At 48.2% G+C, this 7123-nt stretch overlaps 1 protein-coding gene across 3 annotated transcripts in view; it reads right to left on the reverse strand.

The window, feature by feature from the left end:
• Nucleotides 1-7123, reverse strand: part of PPP2R5D (protein phosphatase 2 regulatory subunit B'delta) — a 49447-nt gene that overhangs the window by 34361 nt on the left and 7963 nt on the right. The window lies entirely within an intron of this gene.

Genomic DNA, 7123 nt, shown 5'->3' on the forward strand with positions numbered 1-7123 from the left:
TTGGGTGAAAGCAGGAATCAAAAAGCAGTTGTATCCACATACTATACAGTCGCAGTACGTGTAGACTCAGAGTTAGCCATGGTAGACACATAAACCATCAGCTCCATAACACTCCTGTTACCACACCCCATCCCCTCCCCTATACCACTGCACCCAGGGCCCCACAGACCTGCACAGAGGTACTGAATGCCTCTTTGTCCTCCCATCCCTTTCCAAGGTGCTCAGGAGAACTCCATCAAGATATTGGTGCCTTACAAATCCCAGCAACAGGACTGTCCCTTAAGCCCTAAGCTAAGGAACATGGACTGAGTGAACTCTATTCTATTCTCCTCTGAAGCGGGCTGGCTTCATTCCCCACTTTTCTCTCTCCTCTGTGTTCTCCATCCAACTTGCCCTCAACACCAGTAAACAGACACTCCGGAGCCTCATTCCAGAAGCTGCCAAATAACTTTACCACCCTTCCATTCCCAGGCAACTTCCCTGCAGGCAGCTTCTGCAGTACGTGTAAACAAAGGAAGGCAGGATGCAGACGCTTGCCCAACCCAGGAGATCCTTGTTATAGCTCCTTTTTCCTGGGCACAGCTCTTCCTATTCTCTTCAGGTTCTTGCACAATTCTTATCATGTCAGCCTTTTAGAATTAGGAAACTAAGCAAGAAGTCTTCTGTCCGTTTCTCTCAAAGGAAAGTTGACTGCATAGCAAATAGGGTTTCTGGGTCAATTAATAGGCACTGTAGTGTTCTAAGAAAAGACATGATGAAAAGGGGCAACCTTGCATGCGAATCAAAAAAGCTCCTTTTGAGCCTACATGGGCCTTCACATACCTAGGGGAAAAACAGAGTCCTGCATGCTCATACTGTGAAGGAAAAGAACTGCACCTACTGACTTCACCAAACCTGAGATCAAGAGGCAACTCAACATCATATGCTGGTGACTGAGAACAAAGGAGGTGTCCTACATCCAAGAGAATATGGTTGCCCTGTGCACTCAGTGGCAGCAGACTCAGCCACAGGACAAGCACAGCAGTTTTCTGGACAGCAACATCTATGGTCATGGATGCTAAGATACAGGATATTCAACCCAATGTACCATGGTGTGAACTAGCTGCCTTTGAGTTGGAAAGGAAGCTCTCTTCCACATGCAGGACTGTGTCAACCGGCGCACAGGCACTTTACATTGTATGCCAGGTAATGGCAAAGGCAGACCACTTGACCCTATGGACCAGTGACTGGGATAATACTATTTCCCCAAGAAAGATGAGACAAATCCACTGCATACCAAATACCAGCTCTTGGTGCCTTTTGGATCAAAACCTAGATGCATGTATTTAAAGTTGTAACTATTCTTTTCAAAACCAAATCTTTCTGAAGTTATTAAATCAATGTGGTATAGCACCTGAAATTTAAGTCTTGACATACATCAGCACATACTGGATTCAAGTTTAATAACTGGAAAGAGCGGTCCTCTAACACCTGCAATTTATATTTCCACTAGTTCCAGGGCTTGGCCATGATAGTCTGGTGGTCATTATACTTTCAGGCCTTGTTTAAACTTGGCTGCTTCTGCTGACAGTTCTGGTGGAAGACAGCAGCCACCCTAGGGGAACTGCCAGAGAAGGTGGGGGTGGGCAGCAACCAGAAGCCACAATCATGTCTCTAGGCACCTTTTCTTTGAGAGATGGTGTTGCTCCGCCAGCTGAAAGATCTTCTATTCCCAAAGGGGAACTAGGAATGTGGATGTACACTGCTTTCAAATACATATCAGGCCACATTCCCTCACTTCTGCCATGGAGTCAACAGTGATGTTGTAAGCAGGTTGCTGCCCATGGGCTTCTTCAGGTAGGCTTTTGCTACCTGAACCTTTCCAGGCCCCAGCAACAAACAAACAATACCCCCCTTCCCATACTGGGAGAGGTCCCCTGTGGCTCCTGCCTGCTTTGCCCTCCACATAGTCCAGCTCACCACTGTTTCTCCTATCTTTTCACTCCCTGATTACCAGCCTTTTCACAGCTGCAGCTCCTCAGCCAGGCAGACTGACTCCCCTTAAAGGAAACCACACTGTTACACATGCGTACTGGACAGTCAAGTGTGGCAAGGCCCTTCCTCTTTTAAAGCAATTAAGAATTATGTTTGTCTGCAGCTTTAGTCCCAGCTCCAAAGGAAATTTCTTCTAGAGCAAGTGTTAGCAAGGATGAGTGGGAGTATGTCTCTGTTCCAGTTATTACTCTCACTGCCGTTCCAGAGCCCATTTACTCAGCTGACCTCAGTATGGTAGATCTTGCATTAGTGCAGCCTGAATTAATGGTAAATGCTTAATCTCTGCCTCAAAGTGCTTTAAAATCTGGGTAAAATTTGGCCACGATGAGACTTCCAGCAGTTTAGTTTTCCAGCCTCTTCCCAGTACAGGTAGAGCCATGCTAATCTGCAAACCTAGTAGCTCTCACTGAAACTTGGTGGTCTCAGCCACATTAATTATGACCTCTTGTGACCAAAGTGTCTTTTCCATAGAATTGGATAACCTTGTGGAGTGCAGCAATAGTAATGGTGTGAAGTTTCACAGGACAAAGTTCCCTGTCCTACATTTACAGAATATAACAAACCTTCACTGTAAAACGAGGGGTCAAAAACTGGAGGCAACAGAGGAAAGTGACCTGGGGGCATTTGCTGGCCCATAGGATGACTGTGAGCTGTTAACATGATGTGGACATGAAACAGGTTAATACAATCTAAGGCTGTGGGAGGCAAGATATTTCTAGCGTTGAAAAGGAAGTATTAGTACCATTATACCTCCCACTGGTAAGACCCAGTTTAGAATAATGTGTACACCAGGACTGTCCAGCTTCTAAGTGGTAAAGGACTGCACACCACATGGGCTGCACCAGCATGGAGCACAACAGGACTCCTTGATGCACTGCACTGTACAGGCTCCTCAGCCCCCAATTCCAGCTTCCTGGTCACTGGCTCCCCTCCTGTACCATACCATGCCATGCAGATGCTCCACTCCAGGCCATCGGATCCCTGTGTCATGCTGCCCTGCCCCTTGGGGTAGGTTGGAAGTAGAAGCCAGAGCAGGAGCCTGGAGACCCAGCTTCTGCTGCAGCCAAAGCATTGGGCTGGGGGGGTGGGGCAGTGGTTAGGTGGGAGCCTGGGGACTGCATGTTAAACCTCCGTGGACAGCCCTGGCATACACCTTTGGTTGCCTACCTTCAAAATGGTGTATTTATACGAGGACAGATACAAAGGTCTAGGAGGATGATTATAGGAGTGGAGATGAAATGAGATTGCCTTGTTTAGCTTTGCAAAATATAGGCTGACAGGGCATACGATTACTCTCTTTAAACATATTTCCAGGGTGAATATCAGGGAAGGAGAAGAGCCATTTAAAGTTCAGAACATTATTGGCACAAGAGCAAATAGATGCAAGTTGGTTACAAACAAATTTAGATTGGAAATTAGATGCAGACTTAACCATCAGAGGACCCAAGTTTTGGAAAGGCCTTCTGAACAACATAATGAAGATAAGGTACCTGAACTGCTTCAAAATTAAAATTTGAATAGCTTATGGAAGAAGTGACAGCATGACAGGAAATGGGTGTGCTTGGTGCAGTCATCTGAGTGTGTCACATAGATACTTATGTATTTGTTACTTCCATGAAAGAGCTAAAAGGAAACACTCTGTGTGGGAGGTTTTTGGAAATCCCATGCTTCAGCACTTCCCATGGTTGTTTGTAGGGACCAAGAAGAAACCCCCTTCCTCCACACCTCTCCCCTCCCCTCCCCACCCGAGACTCCTTTGCTGGCTTCTGGGGTTCCCTCCCACCCCATATTCAGTTAAAGCATTGAACACTGGACACAGCTACAGTTTAGCTGGGATATGGTAGTTCTCCAAGGGCACTTGAGAACCTCTTCAGTGCTTATCTCATGGGATTAGGTCATGAATTTAAAGTCAAACCACTTGCCAAGTTTGGCATTGGGAAGGAACTATTTTCCAGGTCAAACTGGCATAGACAACGGCTCTCCTCTGTAGCACAGGGCACAGTCATTTTCCTAGAACCATCTGAGCATATATTAACCTAACTAAATGTCATACTGTTACAGTAGCAAAGCACTGGTTGCACCCTTGTGGCAGGTGTTTCTGATTTTCTCTTGAGGTGCTTTCTGGCTGATGTATGCAAGAGGGGTCAGAGTAGGTGTTCACAGAATCATAGAAAGTGAGGGTTGGAAGGGATCAGGATGTCATCTAGTCCAACCCCCTGCTCAGAGCAGGGCCATCCCAGCCAGGGCTTTGTCAAGCCGGGCCTTAAAAACCTTCAAAATCTCCACTACCTCTCTAGGTAACTTGTTCCAGTGCTTCACCACCCTTCTAGTGAGAAAGTTTTTCCTAATATCCAACCTAAACCTCCCTTGCTGCAACTTGAGACTGTTGCTCCTTGTTCTGTCATCCATCACCAGCTCCATCCTTCGGTACCAACCTTCAGGTACTTAAAGGCTGTGTAACAGGATTTCCTTCCCAGTCAGGTCTACGCATCCAGTCTTCCCCCGTCTTTGGGCAGTCCGCCTGCTCCACTCACATGCCACCTCTCTCTCACCGGGGTCCCATTCACTCCACTGGCTCTCACCTGGCCTCTTTCATGCTGCCCTCTTTCCTGGGCCACATTCATACTGCCCAGCCTCACCCAGTTTTGGGCCTCTCTCTCCATGCCTCAGTCAGCCCCGGCAGTCTGTCAGTATCTCCTGCTGCCCTCACCTGAACGTTTGCTGAATGACTCTACAACTGTTAGCCTACTTTGCTCCTGGCCCCTCACCGGGCTTCCATGCCTCCACTGGGCCTCTTCCCTATGCCCCTCTTTTCGGGCCTCTTTCTCCATCGCCCCTTTTCTGTCACCCCCCTCCCTCAGGGTCTCTACTCATGCCCCCAGGCTTTACCCTTGCTCCCTGGGCAAGACTCCAGGTCCCTCCTCCAGCCTGGACTCTGCCTCAGGGCTCCTAAGGAGCCCGGGCTCCACCTGCTCTGCTGCAACACCACCAGGGTGTGGGGCTGGGGTTATAAGGCACCCTGACGCACCTTTCATCAGGGAAGTAACTGGCCTGGCATTTCCTGGAGGCTCCCACGCCACTAGGAGCCCCACCAAGCCACCCTTCCCCAGCAGGGTGCAGTTTCATGTCATGTCCAGGACCAGGAGCCTCCACCTGCCCATAGCCCTTTCCCTTACCTCCAGGTCCCCGAGCAGGAGCTCAGGCAGCCTCCCTTGCTAGCAGCCAACTGTCCTCTTGATATAGTTGGCCTGCATTTGAAAATGGCTGCTGCCTGCTCCAGTCCTTGAAGTGGCAGGCACCAAACGTTCATTGCCACAGGTTGCTATCAAATCCCCTCTCAGTCTTCTCTTCTCCAAACTAAATAAGCCCAGTTCTCTCAGCTTCTCCTAAACATTTTTGTCATGTGCCCCAGCCCCCTAAACATTTTTGTTGCCCTCTGCTGGACTCTCTCTAACATGTCCACATCCTTTCTATAGTGGGGGACCCAAAACTGGACACAGTACTCCAGATGTGGCCTCGCCAATACTGAATACAAGGGAATAATCACTTCCCTCAATCTGCTGGCAACACTCCTACTAATGCAGCCCACTATGCTGTTAGCTTTCTTGACAACAAGGGCACACAGTAGGCTCATATCCAGCTTACTGTCCACTGTAACCACCAGGTCCTTTTCTGCAGAGCTGCTGCTTAGCCAGTCAGTCACCAGGCTATAGTAGTTCATGAGATTCTTTTATCCTAAGCACATGGCTTTGCATGTGTCCTTGTTGGACCTCAGGAGATTTCTTTTGGCCCAATCCTCCATTTTGTCTAGGTCACTCTGAATCCTAGCTGTACCCCTCCAGCTTATCTACTACTCCCCCCAGTTTGGTGCCATCTGTGAACTTGCTGAGGGTGCAATCCATCCCATCTTCCAGATGGTTAATGAAGATATTGAACAAAACCAGCCCCAGGACCGACCCCTGGGGGACTCCACTTAGTACTGGCTGCTAGCTAGACACTGAGCCATTGATTACTAACCTGTTATTCTTTGAAAACTGGCTGCCTGCACGTTCAAGGACTGGACTCAGTGGCCTAGGAGACCACTTCCAGGCTTATATGCAGGAAATACATTTTGTGGTTAAACTGCGTTGTCTTCATGTTGTCCATTTGGTCATACAGCCCAATATAATAGCCCCTTGGAGGAAGTTCGTTCACTGCCTTCCTGGGGCATTGAATCAGGCTTTTACTCACTAATTTGCAGAAGTAATAAGTGCATCCCCCATCACCTGTAAGGATCTATAGCACTTGACTACAGTGCTTTGTTGTTTGAATGAAGTGCAAGCAGACACAATGAGAAGGACCCCTGAAATGTTGGAAAACAACCTATTTCTCTTCTCTCCTCCAACTTACGAGCTCCACAGCACCCTCCCTCCCCCCCTCCCAGTACTTTTAATAGCAGTCTTGAGGACCACTGGCTTGGGATCAGCAAGTTATGGAATGCAATAGAGATTTCTTGTTTGGAGCAGGCATTTGAGAACATAGGAAGCAGCCTCACCAGGCAGTGAGAGCCTGAACAAGGGGGCAAAAGGTTTCTCTCCAGAATGAGCAGTTGGGGGAACCTGAAGCAGCCTACTGAAAGTGGCTGGCCAACATTAGCTGAACACAGTCAAGCTCCTTGTCAGTGTGCAGCTGCCATCTCAGTACAAAAACCAAGCTGTAAATAATAGTTATTAACAAGCTATTCTTGCATTTGTACCACCAGAGCAGGAAACAACATACATGGTTTTTGGCCATCTGCCACTTTTGAACCAGTGAGGAACAGAACCACACAAGATGCTTCCCATGTGCTCAACCCCACTCTGTGGAGCAGGTGTAGACACACTGATCATTTCTCTGCTCCCCGTCAAGCCTGCAGCTAGCCTGTTTAGTGTTCCTGCTTGTCTGCATAGCCCCAGGAAACAAAATGTGCTTGAGCACTACAGCAACCTATTTAACCATGTATGGTCTGTGAACACAATGTCACAAAGGCAACTACACCTACTCTAGGAATTAGCATCCCGGAGATAAACTGGCAAGACAGGATGTGACACAGATACTCCAAAAACCTCAG

Source organism: Alligator sinensis, unplaced genomic scaffold, assembly GCF_000455745.1.
Source record: "Alligator sinensis unplaced genomic scaffold, ASM45574v1 scaffold1238_1, whole genome shotgun sequence".
Taxonomy (NCBI): domain Eukaryota; kingdom Metazoa; phylum Chordata; order Crocodylia; family Alligatoridae; genus Alligator; species Alligator sinensis.